This window comes from Myxocyprinus asiaticus, chromosome 5 (assembly GCF_019703515.2).
Source record: "Myxocyprinus asiaticus isolate MX2 ecotype Aquarium Trade chromosome 5, UBuf_Myxa_2, whole genome shotgun sequence".
Lineage (NCBI taxonomy): Eukaryota > Metazoa > Chordata > Actinopteri > Cypriniformes > Catostomidae > Myxocyprinus > Myxocyprinus asiaticus.
This window is the reverse complement of record NC_059348.1, coordinates 42577364-42598051: the sequence shown is the minus strand read 5'-3', so window position 1 is coordinate 42598051 and position 20688 is coordinate 42577364.

Here is a 20688-nt window from a genome sequence, read left to right as displayed (position 1 = left end):
TTCACAACATCCGTTGTTTCAAAGCACCTGTACATTAAATTATGCTATAACAGAAAATGAATTAATATAATGCCAGTATTTGCTATTTATGTCTAGAACTATTAGTGGTTAAAATTTGTAAACTAAGTAAGTGTTGTGGGTCAATGAAACAAAATGATTTTGTATGAACTATACATTTTAGTGTTAAAGTCCTTGAAGTCATCCCGAGGAAATACACGTAGATGTGTTGCCCTTTGATTTTGTCTGACGAAGGCTTTTGTTAGTGGTTAATTAATTTTCTATGTAGTTATTTTTTATTATTATTATTATTATTATTAGTATTATTATTATTTTAAGAGAGTGTTGTCCCTCCTTTGACCAAGTTGATATAGGTATCATTTAGTGAGGAGCATCACAGTCCAACTGGAAGCTTATAGCAGGTACATTTTGTGAACTCCATCCTGAGCCCATGCTTCAGACAGTGGCTCATGAAGAATCCCATGTCTTTGAGTTTGCATCAATTCATTGCGTGAAGTCCATCTTAGTAGACTGAAGTGAAGTCTAGCTGGCACATGCTGCAGTTGGTCATTATTACTCAAAGACACAGTGGGAGCCAGACATCAGGCAGGACTGGAGATGTATCTGGCAGGCTCTGGTAACCTCGGGATATAATAGAATAAAATTAGCGTAAATGCCATTCACTTTAAAGCAGGGTTAAAAATAAGAGAAGTGTTTTCAGTTCCGGCAGACCAAACTAAAGCAGCATAACAATGAATTGAGAAATATGAGTCACTACACCACCACGAGGACCTAGAGCGCATTGGGAATTGGGCATGCCAAATTGGGGAGAAAATCAAATATCTCTGAATACATAACCCTGAGAAAATGCTCAGCACAGTAGTGAGGCCAGTCATAGCACTGAAATGCCAGAAGTTCCTTGAACTGTGGATCTTATCATATGGTTTCACTTTGAGATTTGTAAGGGTTTCACTGTTTGTATATATATACTGTCCCTCCAGGATTTTGCAATCTTGCGATCGCAAGAATTCTAGCAAATTCAACCAATCTCCGCATTATTTGTGGTAGCTTGCAGTTGTTTATAAATTCCGAAAATGTTCTGCAGAAAACTTAAATCTGAGGGAATCCCATCGCTTTCCTTCATGATTGAAAGCGTCAAAACAAATGCTAGAAAGCTTGAAGCAGTCGCAACATATCCAAATGCACAGCTGTCATTGTATCATCTCCGTAGTAACAGTGTAAGCGTCTCCATCTCGTCTCCTTCACATTGTGCGTTCACTATCAAAATCCTTGTCTAAACTTTGGAGGGATCGCAGACAGCACACATGCATCACAGTTAGTGTTTAATCTTAAATCTGAGTGCTGTGGATGAGACACAAAAAAACGTGTTTTTACAAAGAATCCTTAACATTCACTAGTTAAAATCCCCATTAGGTGTGTAGAAAAATGTGATTTGAATTAGAATTGCTTAATACAGTACGCTACGAATCTAAAAATGACCATTTATGCTGAACACTTTGCTGAAAATAAATGTTCATAAATGTATTTTACTGATCACATAAATACAAATATGCAACATATATTTACAAATATGACAAAAATTGCATTTTCATATATGTACTTTTTTTTTTTTAAAACACTTGTGGAATTTAAATTTGTACATAAATTCTCAAATATATGAACTGAAGTTACTGTGCACTAAAATATTTACATGTAATTGCATTTACAATGTAATTAACACAACTGTTTTTATACTTGTTTTTAAATAAAGACTTCCTGCCAGCCATATTTCCTGTCCTAGTCATCTTCATATGTCTTTCAGTATCAGCTAACCTCTTGTGCATTACCTGCCACAACGCCACCTGCAGGTGTTCACCTAAACAGCCCAAGAGTGTCTGACTCTGCGGCTCTGAAGATGAACATATCTCAAACACACACACAGATCAGATTTTTCCGCCATGTAATGAGAGCTCATTGATTAAGAAAACGATAATTTATTTTTGATCATATTTATTTTATTTCAGTTAGTTTAATACTGGTAGTTTAGTTTAGTTTTAGTTTTTCATGTATTTTAAAATATTTATTTTATTTCAGTTTACAAAAATGTTTTTTAATAAATAGTTTTCGTTTTTCGAAAATAACCTTGATGCCTGGCTGAATAGATAAGTCTTAAACTGAGAGAGTGTGTCTGAGTTCCAAACACTGCTAGGAAGACTATTCCATAGTTTAGGAGCCAAATATGAAAATGATCTCCCTCCTTTTGTGGATTTTGATATTCTCGGTATTGTTAACGTCAGAGTTTTGCGATCATAAAGAGTGTGATGGATTATTGCATGATAGAAGGTCACAGAAGTAAAGTTTTTGTCATCTGAAAGGTCCTGTGACTTAGTCTAGTCCAAAGTGACTTGTTTTTATAATTTATATGTAACTGATGTTTATCTTAAATACATTTTTCTAGAACAGCCTATTGGGGCCCTTGAGCATTTTGTTGCTGAAATACGGGACGACAGAATTTTGGCCAAAATATGGGATGTTCCAGCTAATCAGGGACAGTTGGCTACCGTAATCGCACTTCTGCTAAAAACATTCAGTTAGTAACCAGACAATTAGTTACTAGGGATGCAAATTTTAGAAATATCAACACAATTTTGACCAGGTGCGACATAAATTCTGGTGCAAATTTATTTGTGGAATATATAGTGCTGGTCTTATTGCTGTTTAGAGCATACAGTTCAGGGTTGGTTGTTTGTCTGTCTATTTGTTTGAAAAGTGGGAACAGGCAACTTGTTCTGAGGTCAGGCTCTGGAAGCATGACAGAAAAAGAGATGAAAGGAGAGCTGACGTGTCAATCAGCGAGACCAGGCGCTGGGACGACAAATGAAGTGTTGTGCTAGTGAGGGTATGGGGCTAATGCAATTATAGTGAGTCTCAGCAGGGTCCAAACTCACACCTACACCAGTCCCTCTCTCTCCCTCTTTCTCCATCCTGCCTTTCACTACACTATAGGTCACATCGGGGCCAATCCCAGGGCTTCCTCAGCCTGCTCTGATCCTGATCCGCCCTGCTGCAGGAACACCATTCCCTGTGCCCTTACTAACTGTGTTTAGTCTCCAGAGCTTCATGGAGGTAAACCCAGTCTGGAGTGAAGGCCTTGCATTTGATATGATAGAGAAAGGTTCTGACATGAATTAGCGGGGAACTGCGGGCCGTGAAATCCAATAAGGCCATGTAATGGTACGCAGTGTATGCAAGCAATGAAGAGACATTAAAGTGGACGCCTGTCTGCCACCATGACCCTTCACTTCCTGCCCAGGGCCAAGAGGCACAAACAGAGAGTAAGGTTACTGTCATAATGTGAAACAGACTCTGTGTGTGTGTGTGCGTGTGTGTGTGTGTGTGTGTGTGTGTGTGTGTGTGTGTGTGTGTAAATGGGAGAACTGTGTGTACAGAGCAGAAGATGGCAACTATTCAATCGTGTGTGAGTATGTGTGCCTCCAAGAAATTGAGAATCGTGACCAGAACAACAGACCACAAGACGATGGCTGATTTAACAGTCATTTACCGTTAATTATTCTGTAATGGTTGCAGCAATATCTACTACATTTTAATCACTCTCACAATATATTTTTAAATAAAGCAAAAGAAGTTTATTAAAAACAAACACAAAAAAAGTATCCCTGCCAGGAATACAAATCTAATTTTAATTAGCTCGCTCCACAATTTTTTTTAAACTTGGTGGGAGGACATAGGCTATTTCTGCACCATAACAGAATCTCTGAGTTAACTCAGAAAATACTTACCTTAGGGACAGATACAGCGGTCTTATGTTGATGGGGGGGGGGGGGGACAAACAGTGAAACCCTTACAAATCTCAAAGTGAAACCATATGATAAGATCCACAGTTCAAGGAACTTCTGGCATTCCAGTGCTATGACTGGCCTCACTACTGTCCTGAGCATTTTCTCAGGGTTATGTATTCAGAGAAGTCAAATCATGAAATTGTGTAAACATTGAGACAAATATTTGCATCTGCTCACCTATTAATACTGGAATGCTCATCTGTTCGCATCTTAACAATGCTGAGTACTTTCCAAGCTCTGATAAATGCATCTTCCCAAAGGACAAATATGTTTTGAATTTCTTCTCAACACTATATGAAAAATATGTATATTTATAATTTATAATGCAATCAATGGACTTGGCTTCAGCTAAGATTTGGCACAAAATACATACACATAAAATATTTTTTTTTCTTTCTGTCCACACATAAGTCACAAACAAAACGTTCTTTGACAAACTAAATGAAATATAATATGAATCCATACTAGATCTGGAGGTAATGTAACAATTTTGCACTGGCCAAATACATACTTTTCTAATTTATTTTTATAGTGTGGTTAAGCTTTGGAAAACCCAGTGTTGTACTCCCTTGTTCCCAGTCTGTCCATCTCAACCTGGGTTGCCAAGGGACCAGGGGTGTAAAGTAACAAATTACAAATACTCACGTTCAGGGTTGGGGAGTAACGGAATACATGTAACGGGATTACGTATTTAAAATACAAAATATAAGTAACTGTATTCCACTACAGTTACAATTTAAATCATTGGTAATTAGAATACAGTTACATTCAAAAGTATTTTGATTACTGAAAAGATTACTTTGCATTTTATTGTCATATGTTTCATTTAATATTTAGTGCTTTCAGATGGAAAACATTTATACATATAAATGATGCGATCCAAAGTGCATATGAACAGCGGTGAAACACTTTCTTATGATGTGTTACATTCATACAAGCAGACAGATAAGTAAGTCTGAAGTAAGTCTGGAGCAGAAGAAATATAAATAAACCTTGTGTAAACTCAGCTTTTTGCTAAGTTAAAATACTATTTCTAGCCATTTTACATGCACATGTTACCAGGCACAATCATATTTTTTTATCAAAAATATTCACGTTGGATCATAATTTCTTTTCCCTATCTGTCACTCACTCGACGTTGTGTCGATGTAGTGACACTAGGGGTCACTCTTGGGAGCCCGAGATACCTCTGGTCTTTGATAAAAGGCCAATGAAAATTGGCGAGTGGTATTTGCATGCCACTATCCTGGACATACGGGTATAAAAGGAGCTGGTATGCAACCACTCATTCAGATTTTCTCTTCGGGGCCGAAAGGTCATGCTCATTGAGCTGAATACTACTGTTCATTCACCTCTGCTGGATCTGACGGCACATTTCAGCGGCTTTTCCCTCCTCTGCACTGGTGCACTGCAGAGAACGCCCCTGGGCGCTTCGGCAGAAAAACTAGAGTATTTTCTGAAAGAGCTTTTTCCCTCTAAAAGAGTATATATTTCTCTAAAAGAGCGCACACATGGAATGTCTTTTTAAAGACGCGTCTTTTTAAAGATAACTTTCCGATTGTGTGTTATTCCTGGTTGCGGTCATTATCTCTCAACTTCGGATGGTCATGATCGCTGTCTTTTGTGTCTGGGCGCGACCCACACAGAGGCAGCGTTTGTGGATGGTTCACATTCTCACTGCGAGAACATGACCATGGCAACGACCGGCAATCCCCTGGTGGATAAAGGCAGTCCCCTGGTGGATAAAGGCAATCCCCTGGTGAATAAAGGCGCTCGCGGTGCACCTATGCCCGCAGAGCACCGCTACCTGGCGCGGGTGCCCAAAGCCTCCATCCAAGGCCTGTAGGTTTACGTCGTATCTGACGGCCAAGGCCTACGGTGCCACTGGACAAGCCGCCTCCGCCTTGCATGCCTTGGCTCTCCTGCAAGTCCGCCAAGGTGCTAAAGGAACTGCACGAGGGTAGATCCGTCCTGGGATTGATGCAGGAACTGAGCTCGGTGACCGACCTCGCTCTCCGAGCAACGGAGGTCACGGTGCGGTCTCTCGGGCGCCACCTTGGGCTCAACCTGGTCGAGATGGGTGAGGCCGACAGGACACGATTCCTTGCTGCCCCCATCTCCCAGGCTGGCCTATTCGGCGACACCGTCAAGGACTTTGCCCAGCAGTTCTGGACGGTGGAGCAGTAGATGGAGGCTATCGGCATATCCTGCCAAGGGCGTTTATGAATTTATGTCGCACCTGGTCACAGGAAGCAGACGCCACCCGTCTCACCGCTGCCCAGAACCTGTGAAAGGCTTCAAAGCGCCCTTGAGACGAGCGACCCAGGGACGACGAAACCCGCTGCTCTGGAGCTGGTAAGCAGACCTCTCCATCTTTTTGTTACCTTTTGCATTTAATTGCGCTGCATGCCCAAGTGGCTGCAGTACTCAAGAGTTCAGCAAAATCGGTTTCCTTGTTCCCTGGGTCACATATTCGGTGTGCACGGCCGTCATCATGACCACCGTCCACCACTCTATTTGGCAGGTTTGGCGCTCCAGCGGCGGTCTCCTGCCCCTGAGCGCCCAGCTGTGGCACAAATCCGCCCCCGATGTGACAGTCTCCACGGGTCATGAGGACAGGCCTCTTCCTCCTCCGTCCCAGGCTGGTCCGGGGGTGGTCACAAGGAGCCAGGTAAGTGCTTCGATGTCCTTAGACTCAGCACGGCCACGACATGGTGTGGCACCTCAAGCTCCGCTCCGCCGCGAGGCCCCACCTGCCCACCTGTGCAGACAATTTTTGCTAGAAATTCTACTCCCTGCCCAGTAGTTGGTTAAATGCATGAAGAATGTGAATCACCAAAAACACAAGAAGAATGTGAAAGTTAAAGTAGAGACTGAGCAGGGAGGAGAATGTATAGTAAAAACTGACTTCTCACCCAACCTGTCATATCACTTCTGAAGTCATGGATTTAACCACTGGAGTATATATGGATTACTTTTATGCTTAATCAAGTTATGTGATTTTTGGAGCTTCAAAATGTTGGCACCCATTCACTTGCATTGTATGGACCAAAAGACCTGAGATATTCTTCTAAAAATCTTAATTTGTGTTCTCCTGAAGAAAGTCATACACATCATAAGGGATGGCATAAGAGTGAGTAAATGAGAAATTTCAATTTTAGGTTAATTATTCCTTTAAAGAACGATGTGGCCCCTGTACCAATCAACTTTTCCCACCCCTACTCTACCTCTTCTATTGTGGGACATGACATGCCATGTGTTCCTGCTTTAGCGTTTTTTGCATTACTTGCATTGTTTTGAACATGTTTTATGCGCAACAATAACTAGTTCTGTCGGCATTAATGGAAATTTAGACCCTACACAAACTGATTTTAATGTAATTGTTTCATACATTACGATTTTAAATGGTGATCAGTGTATTGTAAATAACTTTTCATTTCTGTATGAAATGTCGCCCTTTTATTTTTTTTGGAATCAGATTCATGTAGTTTTTACAGTATCATAGATAAGTTATGGATTTTAAGTTGGTAGTCAAAAACGCCTATAAAATGCCTATATTTTGTATTCTTTCTGGCAAACAGCCATAAAAGGGAATGTAAATTATGGTATGTGTGCTACATTTTGAAATTGCAGCGTACAGTGTTCATTATAACGGGCGTAGCTTTCACAACTCAGTACTAAATACTTGCTACTTATTAGTACTTTTAAATGAGCTACTCTTTTACTCAAGTAGTTTTTAGGACAGGTGTTTTTACTCTAAATATTTTGAGAAGTAACAGTACTTTTACTTGAGTATGATTTTTGTAGCGAAAATGCCAGGGCAGTAGTGTTAAGATCCATGTGCAGTTTAATAAAAGTATGAACAGTACAACAAAGTAGCAAACAAAAGGATAAATGTCAAAACGGGCAAGGGTTCGGTAAACAGGAGACAGTCCAAGAAATGCAAACCAAGTAAATCTGAAAGACAAAGGGGTAATCCAGTAAACAGGCAATAGGTCTAAAAACTCACAAGCAGGCAGGGAAATACGATCAACAGGCAGGAGTCAAAAAACAGGAATGGTAATAACACTCAGAATTGCAGACTAGGCAGAACAAGACTTTGCAATGAATGCATGTAAACAGGGAAATTAAACAGACAGAGATGATATGAAACAGGTGAGTGAGCAATAGCCTGAGCAGAGGATTATGGGAAATGTAGTTTGTGAGTAGCAGTTAGAATTCTCTGGCGATCTCTGGCGGCGTTCAGGAGAGGTAGCAGGCGCTGCAGATGTAACAGAGCCCCCCCCCCCGTGAGCGGCTCCTGACACAAGGAGGTTGTCTGCGTCGGGGTCTACCACGACCTCTGGGAGCGGGACGATTAGGGAAATTGTGGTGGAATTCAGAGATGAGAGCAGGGTCCAGAATGTCCTCAGAGTTGGTCCAGGAATGCTCCTCAGGGCCGTAGCCCTCCCAGTCAACCAAGTATAGGAGAGTCTGACCCCGGCATCGAGAGTCCAGGAGTTTGTGTACCCAAAAAGCCTCCTCTCCATCAATGAGGAATGGAAGGGGTCTCTGCGGGTCTTGAGCCCTCCTTTCTCGGGTTGCTGTGGGTTTAAGCAAGGAGCCATGAAAGGTGGGGGAAACAAGGTAATTAGCAGGGAGTTGAAGCTTGAAGGAGACCTGGGACTTAGTTTCTTGCACAGGAGCCAAAGACGAAGATCTCGGGTTGACACCCAAACCCACTGCCCTGGAGCATAGCTGGGGCCAGGACACTGATGGAGATTGGCCTGCTCCCTCTGTCGGCGAATAGCATGTTGTAAGTGGACATGAGCTTGTTTCCAGATAGCCTCACTGCGCCGCATCCAGTCGTCGACTGCAGGTACATTGGACGGTTCCCCGGACCAAGGGAAGAATCGGGGTTGAAAACCTAAGATGCACTTGAAAGGAGTGGTTCCCGTGGCTGGTCTGAACAGGGAGTTTTGAGCATATTCATCCCAGGGAAGGAAGCGGCTCCAGTCGTGCTGATTCATTTGGCAGTAAGCCCGGAGGAATTTACCTAGGTCTTGGTTAAGGCGTTTAGCTTGTCCATTAGATTGGGGGTGATATCCAGAGGTTAGACTCACATTGACGTTGAGCAATTTGAAGAATGCAGACCAGACTCGGGAGGTGAATTGATGACCATGGTCAGAGACAATGTCTTCTGGTAGGCCATAGAAGCGGAAGACATACTGGAACAGGTTCTCAGCACATTCCATAGAGGGGAGCTTGGGCAGAGGGATCAATCTACAAGCTTTAGTAAAACGATCCACCACGGTTAAGATGGTAGTGAAACCCTGGGAGTTGGGTAATCAGAGACGAAATCCGCTGCAATATGAGACCAAGGATGCCGAGGGGCAGGCAGAGGCTGAAGGAGATCAGACGGGAACTGTCAAACAGATTTAGAGGTGGCACAAACATTGCAGTTTTTAACATAGTCAGCGACCTCTGTCGCTAGGTTCTCCCACCAAAACCGGTTTTGCACTAACCTGCAAGTAGCTTGTGTGCCTGGATGCCCGGAGCAGGCCGAGTCATGAACCCACTGAAGAACTCTGAGTAAGGATATGGGAACAAAGACTTTATCAGGAGGGCAGTCAGTGGGACTGGCTTCTTGATTCTGAGCTTAGGTGATGTCGGCAATTATGTCCCATTGTACGGGAGCGACAATGAGGGTTGGTGGGATTATCGGAGTCACAGGGTTGTTGCAGTTAGTGGAACTTTAAATGTGGGACAGGGCATCTGCTTTGGTGTTCTTGGAACCAGGTCGAAAGGTAATGGTGAGATCAGATCTGGAGAAAAACATGGACCATCGAGCTTGGCGGGGATTTAATCGTTTAGCCGACTAAATGTACTCCAGGTTGCGATGATCCGTGATGATCAGGAAAGGATGACGAGCTCCCTCTAACCAATGTCTCCACTCCTCGAAGGCCACTTTCATGGCCAAAAGTTCATGGTTGCCAACATCGTAGTTTCTCTCAGCAGCTGACAGCTTGCGTGAATATAAGGCACAGGGATGGAGTTTGGCGGGAGATCCTTGTCATTGAGAGAGTACTGCACAAACTCCTGAATCAGAGGTGTCCACTTCCAGCACGAAGGTTCAAGTGGGGTTTGGATGATGGAGAATGGGTGCAGTCGTAAAGTTTACATGCATTAATTTTTCAGTACACTTTCCACCCCTGCAAGGGACAAAGATAGACTCAAGATTGAAAGAGATGTGCTGTAACTGACAGTCATTTTTTTTTGTTGATGGCCAGTCAGCAGGGGAGCAGTATGTCAAAATTAATTTTTGTGGTAATCAACTTTATGCCACAAATGCTGTCGATTGAGCTTAACTTGTATTGAACCCGGAATATTCATTTAAGAATAGCGGCAGTTCAGTGAGCTTTTTAACAACAACAACTGACGAAAAGGAACAGAAAGGTTATTAAAAGATATTAAAAGTCAGCTTTTTGTTAACCACTAAACCCTGCCCATTTCAGGAACCCCTGATTCATGCTGATTTCTTTCCACAGCCTTATACTGTTTCTGTGTAGGAGTCCCGGGTGGGCAATGTTTACCAGACCAGTCAGTACCAAACTAGCTCTCTGACAAGGTTGCAAAACAAACCAGTTCACAAATTTGAAAAGGTGCCACTGACAGATGAGGTTTGTTCTAACCATGGCGTATCAGCTTTATTGTAATATTTCCTCAAGGCTGAAGGAGCTGAAAGAGAACATAAAATATGCTCCATCTGTTCTGACAAGGAGAACGAGAGACAGAGGTAGAAGGAGACAAAGAGAGAGAGAGAGAAACTAGTGAGTCAGAAAGAGAAAGTGAGAGAGAGAGAAAGAGCACCATGCAACAGTGCACACAGAGGATTGGGGAAATAAAAACATTTTTCTCTTGGGTCTTCTCACCCCATAAAACTGAGCCAGCAACTCATCCGCCCATCTGTTCCCTTATCCATAAGAGTAAAAGAGGGGAGAGACAGAGAGATGTAGGAGAGACAGATAGAGACAAACTTTAGGTGCATGTAGAAGGGTTACTTCATCCTTGCGTCACTCATTGGAAAGTTTCAGCAGCACATAGCTCAAAGTACTCCACTCTGGCATACTTTTTCAGCAGATAAACCAGGGGTCTCAAACTCAAATTAAGTTTGTGTTTAAAAAAAATAAAAAAAAATAAAAACAAATTTGCAACTATGAATCTGAACTACAGTATATGCAGTTTTTGCCACATTTATACAGTTAGCATACAACATAGTGCATGTGTGTTGCCTATCCAAATATTGTGGGCTGAATTTGGCCTGATAGTTTTAGATCCCTGTCTTAAAGGAATAGTTCACCCAAAATTGACAAATCTGTCATAATTTACTCACCATCATGTCATTCCAAACCTGTGTGAATTTCTTTCCTCCATGGAACATAAACGGTGAACTTAGGCAAAATGTCGACACTACCCTTTTCCATATGTCGAAAGCATACAATGACCGGGGGTTGTCAAGCTCCAAAAAGAGCAAAAAAGCACTATGAAAATAGTCCACATGACTTATGTCCCATATCTGAAGTCCTCTGAAGTCATCCCAAAGCTTTGAGTGAGGAACAGACCAAAGTTTAGTCACAAATGAATTAACTGAAAATCTTCCCCTCTGACATAGTTAGCCAAAAACAGTTTGAATATTCATAAGACCTAATGATATTCAAGAGCTGTGGAGAAAGGCAAGATTTTTAATGAATAACAACTTAATTTTCTTGTGGAAAAGGGCAGTGTGAAAAGGCAAGAGATTTTTCATAACATCTCCTTTTGTGTTCCACATGAATAAAGAAAGTCATATGGGTTTGGAACATGACTGTGCATAAATGATAACAGAACCTTCATTTTTGGGTGAACTATTTCTTTAAACACAACACACACAAGCAACACATAAGTACCTACTCAACTCGCACAGAAAAATGAAGAGTGACAGAATTTCATAATGATGATTTTAGCCACTGGATATTTTTTTTCTACTATCTGATTGTGTACAATGGATTTATCGAACTCATTTATGCTGAGTAACGGTTTAATTGAGGCCAGTAAAGAGTCTCTCATTATCTAGATTACTCTGTCAGACCAGGAAATGAATGGGTCTGCCTCTCATCCAAATGCTGCACTGACATAGCTTGAAACACACACACACACACACACACACACACATTAAACAGAAGGACAGCAGTCATTAAACCATGTGTCGTTGACCAATAAAATGACGTGTACAACAATATGGAGAGACACTGCATTCACTCAAGGCTGTTTCTGCTTAAAGAGACAGATGGGAATGTTGCAAACATCTAAGGGACTGTATAGCTTCTCACATTTCAGCTGATCTCTACAAATCAGTTGCTTTGTTCCTATTTTTAATTAGTTAATTCTATAATATGAGGCATTTAAGAGTCAATAGAATATTTAAGCTCAAAACAAACACGGACACCCATGAAGTGCACTGTTATACAGATAAACTGGAAATGAGAATAAACTCTGGCCACCAGAGCACCAGAACCAGAGTCTGAGCAGCTGTGAATAATGTGTGCTACAGAGAACGTGCTCATGGACACAAGGATTCATTACTTGTTGTTTCCAATTTACCACATTCTCAAGGTTGGGGAGAACAGAACATAATCTCATAGCGTAGCGTTGCATCACGTACTATTCTGAAGGGAGACTGAGAGTTAGAGCTTTTAAAGGGATAGTCCACTCAAAAACAGAAAATTTTGTTATCATTTACTCACCCTAAGATTGTTCATTTTGCACCTTTTTCATCATACAACGAAAGTGCATTTTGATTAACATCTCCTTGTTTTATTCCACATAAAAAAAGAAAGTCATATAGGTATGGAACAATATGATTGTGAGTAAATGATTACTATACATTTTCGGTTGAACTACCCCCAAGTTTAAAGAAACTGAACAGCTGCAACTTTAAAAACAAAACAGTCAAAACATTTTTCCTGATTATGTGCTCATAAAATGTTGGTAAACCACAAAAAAAAAAAAAAAAAAAAATTAAAAATACAAGTTTCATATATCCAAATATATATATACTGTAAATGTGACCTGGACATGTCCACAAATGAGGGAATGTCACTAATATACAGTGCATCCGGAAAGTATTCACAGCGCTTCACTTTTTACACATTGTTATGTTACAGCCTTGTTCCAAAATGGATTAAATTATTTTCCTCAATTCTACAAACAATTCCCCATAATGACAATGTGAAAGAAGTTGTTTGAAATCTTTGCAAATTTATTAAATAAAAAAAAGGAAAAAAAACACATGTACATAAGTATTCACAGCCTTTGCTCAATACTTTGTTGAAGCACCTTTGGCACCAATTACAGCCTCAAGTCTTTTTGAGTATGATGCTACAAGCTTGGCACACCTATTTTGGGGCAGTTTCTCCCATTCTTCTTTGCAGGACCTCTCAAGCTCCATCAGGTTGGATGGGGAGCGTCGGTGCACAGCCATTTTCAGATCTCTCCAGAGATGTTCAATCGGGTTCAAGTCTGGGCTCTGGCTGGGCCACTCAAGGACATTCACAGAGTTGTCCCGGAGCCACTCCTTTGTTATCTTGGCTGCGTGCATAGGGTCGTTGTCCTGTTGGAAGATGAACCGTCGCCCCAGTCCGAGTTCCAGAGTGCTCTGGAGCAGGTTTTCATCAAGGATGTCTCTGTCCATTGCTGCATTCATCTTTCCCTCAATCCCGACTAATCTCCCAGTTCCTGCCGCTGAAAAACATCCCCACAGCATGATGCTGCCACCACCATGCTTCACTGTAGGGATGGTATTGGCCAGGTGATGAGTGGTGCCTGGTTTCCTCCAGACATGATGCTTGCCATTCAGGCCAAAGTGTTCAATCTTTGTTTCTCATGGTCTGAGAGTCCTTCAGGTGCCTTTTGGCAAACTCCAGGCAGGCTATCATGTGCCTTTTACTGAGGAGTGGCTTCCGTCTGGCCACTCTACCATACAGGCCTGATTGGTGGAGTGCTGCGGAGATGGTTGTTCTTCTGGAAGGTTCTCCTCTCTCCACAGAGAAATGCTGGAGCTCTGTCAGAGTGACCATTGGGTTCTTGGTCACCTCCCTGACTAAGGCCCTTCTCCCCCGATCGCTCAGTTTGGCCAGGCGGCCAGCTCTAGGAAGAGTCCTGGTGGTTCCAAACTTCTTCCATTTATGGATGATGGAGGCCACTGTGCTCATTGGGACCTTCAATGCTGCAGAAATGTTTCTGTTCCCTTCCCCAGATCTGTGCCTCGATACAATCCTGTCTCAGAGGTCTACAGACAATTCCTTGGACTTCATGGCTTGGTTTGTGCTCTGACATGCACTGTTAACTGTGGGACCTTATATAGACAGGTGTGTGCCTTTCCAAATCATGTCCAATCAACTGAATTTACCACAGGTGGACTCCAATCAAGTTGTAGAAACATCTCAAGGATGATCAGTGGAAACAGGATGCACCTGAGCTCAATTTTGAGTGTCATGGCAAAGGCTGTGAATACTTATGTACATGTGATTTGTTTTGTTTTTTATTTGTAATAAATTTGCAAAGATTTCAAACAAACTTCTTTCACGTTGTCATTATGGGGTATTGTTTGTAGAATTTTGAGGAAATAATGAATTTAATCCATTTTGGAATAAGGCTGTAACATAACAAAATGTGGAAAAAGTGAAGCGCTGTGAATACTTTCCGGATGCACTGTAAACCAATGATGTATAAGCATCTGAATTTTCAGTCATTTTGTTATCATGTTACAGTAACAGGAAAAAAATGTCTTTCCTTCACTTTTCTTTTAAATCACACACAAATCTCACTCTACTTGCTCAAAAATCATTTAAAAAGCTTGCACGCTATACTCCAAATTTGATTATATGGATTTTTTATCTTTCTTTTAATCTACTTTTCTTGACAATAAAGATCAGAGATACTGCTGAATGGGAAGAAGGAAAGGAAGTCAAATCAGCTCCATTGACAAACACACACACAATCAGGCTTCAATCAGGTTTATCCACATCAACAAGTTAGGAGGCGGATATACGGCTGCCATTCGCTGTGAGCTGGACATAAAAATATACATTCCTGGGATTATGTTGCTGCCTATGAGAGTCAGCCCATGAACACAGAGGTTGCTCTTTCATACTGTAGTTCAGGAGACTTCATGTAGTTCTCATTTATGCTTAATTGAAATATGAACTTTGTCTCAGATGTGTTCACCTAAAATTCTTAGGAGAATTAAAAAGATGCACAATAAGACTTAAAGGAATAGTTCACCTAAAAATGAAAATGCTCTCATCATTTACTCACCCTTTCTTTCATCTGCTGAACTGAAATGAAAATTTTTAGAAGAATTTCTCAGCTCTTTTGGTCCATACAATGCAAGTGAATGGCTGCTAAAAATTTGAAGCTCCAAAAATCACATAAGTCAGCATAAAAGTAATCCATAAGACTGCAGTGGTTAAATCAATATCTTCAGAAGCGATATGATAGGTGTGAGAGAGAAACAGATCACTTTTACATTCTTCTTCTTGTGTTTTTGGTGATTCACGTTCTTCATGCATACTGCCACCTACTGGGCAGTGAGAAGAATTTCAAGCAAACAAAGTACATAAATATTAATCTGTTTCTCAACCACTCCAATCATATCACTTCTGAAAATATTCATTAAAACACTGGAGTCGTATGGGTTACTTTTATGATGACTTTATGTAAATCTAAGCACAGTTTGAGGAGGAGACTGTGTGGGATTACTGGGGTCTTTTTCTCAGGAGAAAAGGAGGAGACATCAGCAAAAGTGTGTGTGTGTGTGTGTGTGTGTGTGTGTGTGTGTGTGTGTGTGTGTGTGTATGTTGAGAGTAGAAGGGCAAACACAAAGTCTGTGAGTTCACAGTTAAGGGAGAACCATTATATACTATCACAATATCCATTGTATAAACCGACTTGCATGGAGGATTGAGTATTTAACTGCACTAATTAAAACGAGGACTGAGAGTGAGAGGCAATACGTGACTTTTCTTCTGTGACCTTTTCATCTGATCCCACATCCAAATTAGCAGAAAAAATGTCACACTTAAACCTCATGGCTGTATTAATGAATTCTTGAGCTAAAATTTATTTTCACTAGAGAATCACAATAAAAAATACACATATTGTTTAGGACTTAATTCGTGGGTGGAAATCCAGCCCCATGGAGTTTAAGCCAGCTGTTTTTAAAGGTTCTAAGCAAACAAAGTTTTTGAGCCCTGTTGGCTGTAATATTACTGCAATGGCAAAAACAAACTCAAAAAATATTATGTCAATGTAGAATGAAAAGTAATGAGATTGACTTCTGATGCTGCGAGGAGGGACAGGAATGAAAACTGGCATTGAACACAGGATGCCACAGATCCCCACAGCTGTAATCCTGTATCATATACTTTGAATCTAGGCTTACTCATTAGTAGGTCTACTATTGTCATACAAAACCCAAACAGCACCAGTCAATCAGCTCACTGCTTATTATTCTGCCTGGATCATTCTTAAGAAACAGTATTATTTATTCCCAATTTTTTAAGTGATACAATAAAAATGGATAATGACCTTAGTCAAACATACATTTTATATATACATACATACATACTGTATATACATATATATATATACACACATATATATATAATTAGATTTTTTTATCAGAATATCATCCTATTTTAGTGCATCTCCATTACAAGAAATCTCCATTTCCATTAAAAAAAATTTAATTATACCTAAATTTAGCTTTTATTGAAATTAAAATAAAATATCATGCTTTCACTATGTAGTTTCCTGAGGATGACTCGCTTGAATACCACACATGATATGCCTTTTACACAGTGCTAGGTAGTAACGAATAACATGTAATCTTGATTATGTAATCAAATTAGAAAAATAAAAGTACTTGTAATTAGATTAAATAAATTTTGTAAATACTAATAATAAGATTAGTTACTTTTTGATGGATTACTTGATTATATATTGAACAGGCAATGGCAATGAATTGTCCATAATTTATTGATCCCTTTAAATTCTTCTTTTTTCAGGTTTTGCCTTCCGTTGATATACGTTAGAGTTGACAATAGCTTCTCATGACAAAAAATTCTGCAATTTAATAACATCATATTCAGTGACCTTCACAATTTTTTGATTCTGGGAGTCTGGACAAAAAAAAAAAAAAAGACAATAGTTAAAAAAAAAAAAATAAATCAAAAATAAATAAATCCTCTTCTAAATAAGAATAATTAATACCATCTGCCACTTACTCCATTCTGCCATCTTGGCCAAACATTTTGAGTGAAATGCAATTCTAAAATGAAATTCTCATATTTTATTCATCAAGTTTTTTTTAAATGCAATTTTTTTTCAAAATAGTATGGATTCTTTTTTCTTAAATCCACGTGACAAATAAACAAGAGTTAGGTCAGAGGAAATCCAAAAACAACCAATAAAATAATATAACCCAAGAGATCATGTTACTGATAGCCATTTTTGTCATGTAATTTGTAAATAGTACCGGATTGCAATTCTGAAGTGATCTACCTAGCACTGCTTATATAATTTCAATAAATTCAGCCAAAATACAGTCTCATGAGTGTCAGAGAGTGAGAGTGAGACAAAGAGACCCAAGAGAAGAGGAACAGTTCAAAGGATTTATTAACAATAAATATCAACTTCCACTTTGCTGGCGAAGTCTGAGGATCCCCGCACTGGCTGCAGTTGCGGGGAGGAGTTTGAGGATGTGCAATGGACAAATCAGTGAATAGTGTGTCTGTAGGCGAGTGTGTGCATTGTGGATGTCAGGAGCAGATTTGTAGGAATCCTCCACTGAAGCATAGTGAGGTGCAGAGAACAACACCCAGCAGCAACAAACTGACAAACTCACCAGAGCTGTGACAGTAGCCCCCTGGCAACCCCAGCAGGATTACCTTGCCAGATGTGGAGCCAGAACCCAACATCTCTCCTCAGGTTCATAACACTCGGTGTTATAGTGCCGGTCCGGTCCGCCGACCTCTTAACATAAGCGCCAGTCCATATGAGGGCTTCTCTGGTGGCTTTCCAGTTGCGCTGGCACCTATGAATAAAGGTGTGGGCAGACAGGACCTGAACGTCAGGTTCTTGTGTGGGAAACAGAGGGGGCTACACTGGAAGGGTGATAACCCCATAGAGGATGACTGCAAGGAGTTGTGGGTGTACTCGACCCAGACTAAATGATTGTTCCAAGAAGACGGATTACGGGAGACAACACAGCGCATGGTTTTTTCCAGTTCATGATTTGTCCGTTCCACTTGGTCTGGGGGTGGAACCCAGAGGACAAGCTCACCGTAGCCCACTGCAGCTGTCGACAGAATTCTGCCCAAAAACATGACACAAATTGGGGGCCTCTGTCAGAAACCACATCGACCAGGAGGCCATGAATGCGGAAGACATGGTTTATGACTGCTATCACTGTCTCCCTCGCTGTGGGTAATTTGGGGAGGGGAATAAGCCGCATTCGAGACCCAGTACACTACAGTCAAAATGATTGTGTTGCCATGGGAGGGGGGAGACCAGTTACAAAATCCATGGCTATGTGTGACCAGGGTCTCGAAGGGACAGACAGCTGTTGGAGGTGCCCAGCCAGGGGGTTACAGGAGGTCTTATTAGTCGCACAAATGGGGCAAGCGGCTACGAACCGGCGTACGTCTTGCGCAAGTGATGGCTACCAGAATTGTAGTCTAATGAGCATCTGGGTGTGAGTCACCCCTGGATGACAAGCGATGTTGGATGAGTGACCCCACTGTAGGACATGCATCCAAACTGATCGTGGAACAAATAACTGACCCACTGGGCATGTAGCGGGGGGCGCTATGTTTCATAGTGCAGCACGGACTTTAGCCTCCACCTCCCAGGATTTCATGCCCACCACTCGAGGGGCAGGTAGAATGGTCTCCAGTGGAATTGCAGATGTCTCAACCTCGAAACATCGAGACAAAGAGTCGGGCTTGATATTCTTAGAGCCCGAGCGATACGAAAGAACAAAATTAAAGCAGGTGAAAAATAGTGCCCAGCGAGCCTGTCTAGAGTTAAGGCGTTTGGTGCTACGGATGTACTCTAGGTTCTTATGATCAGTCCAGACCACAAAAGGTACCCCCGAACCCTCTGACCAATGATGCCACTCGCCCAAGGTCAACCGGACAGCCAGCAATTCTCGGTTACCAACATCGTAGTTCCGTTCTGATGGTGTTAAGCAGTGCAAAAAAAAAGGCACATGGATGCATCTTTCCATCTGAGGCAGAGTGCTGCATCAGGACCGCTCCGACACTAACCTCAGACACATCCACCTCCACCACGAACTGACTTGCAGGGTTGGGAGTCACAAGGATGGGTGCGGTAGAAAAGTCAGTGCGGGTGGAGGTGAGATCCGTCAGAGATGTGGCGAGTTGGCTGTAATTCCTAATGAATCTCCAATAGAAATTACTGAACCCCAGAAACCTCTGCAATGCCTTGCGGGAATCTGGGGTTGGCCAATTGGAGAAGGCTCTGACCTTAGCAGGGTCTATGCGCACTCCCTCAGATGAAACGATGAGCCCCAGGAACGGAACTACTGTGCATGAAAAGTGCACTTCTCCACCTTGACAAACTGCCGATTCTCTAGCAGTTGAAGCACCTGCCTGATGTGCTGAACGTGGTCCTGGATATTCTGGGAGAAGATCAGAATATCATCAAGACAGACAAACACAAAACAATCAACCATGTCTCTAAGCACATTTACGAGCCCCTGGATGACCGTGGGGGCATGTGACCAATCAAAAAGGCATGACCAAATATTAAAAGTGCCCCCTATGGGTGTTAAATGCCATCTTCCTCCTTCCTAATCCAGACAAGGTGATAAGCATTGCGTAAATCCAACTTTGTAAAGACGGACGCTCCCTGCAAGAGTTTGAAAGCTGAGGACATCAACAGCAAAGGATAGCGATTCTTCACCGTGATGTCATTCAGCCCCTGATAATCTATACAGGGTCTAAGAGAGCTATCATTTTTCCCCACGAAGAAGAACCCCACCCCTGCCGGCAATGAGGGAGGGCGGATGAGACCGGCTGCCAGAGAATCATTGATATACCTGTTCACGGCTTCCCTCTCACGAGCTGAGAGTGAATACATCTGTCCCAGAGGAGGCGAGGTGCCAGGAAGCAAGTCAATCACACAGTTGTACAGGCGATGAGGAGGAAAAGTCGTGACGTGGTACCGGCTGAACACCACCCTCAAGTCATGGTATGTCAATGGTACTCTGGATAAATCCACCGGTTCATCCTGCAATGAAACACAAGACTGAACAGGGGAGACATCAGAATAAGGACTCCAAGCAAGAACAGTGTTGATTGACCAGTCTATGTGTGGGTTGTGCATTACCAACCAAGAATGCCCCAACACTACCGGTGCCGATAGAGACTGGATCAGGTAAAAGGACAACTGCTCTGTATGATTTCCAGAGATGAAGGTGACTGGCTTGGTGGACTGGGTGATGACAGACAGGGGCATGCCACTGAAGGTGTGGGCAGTGATAGATTCATCCAACTGGACCATAGGAAGCCACCATTTGGAAGCCAGATCGATGTCAATAAAGTTACCTTCGGCTCAGGACTCCACCAGGGCTGAGACCGTGTTACAGGTAGATCCATACCGTAGCCAGGCCGGGAGAAGTGTACAAAGTCCGGGGGTTTTGTCCAAAGGTGTTGCGCTCACCAGTAACCTCCTTCCTACTGACGAGCAGTGTCTTTTACTGGACAGGAAGTAGAGAAATGACCAGAGC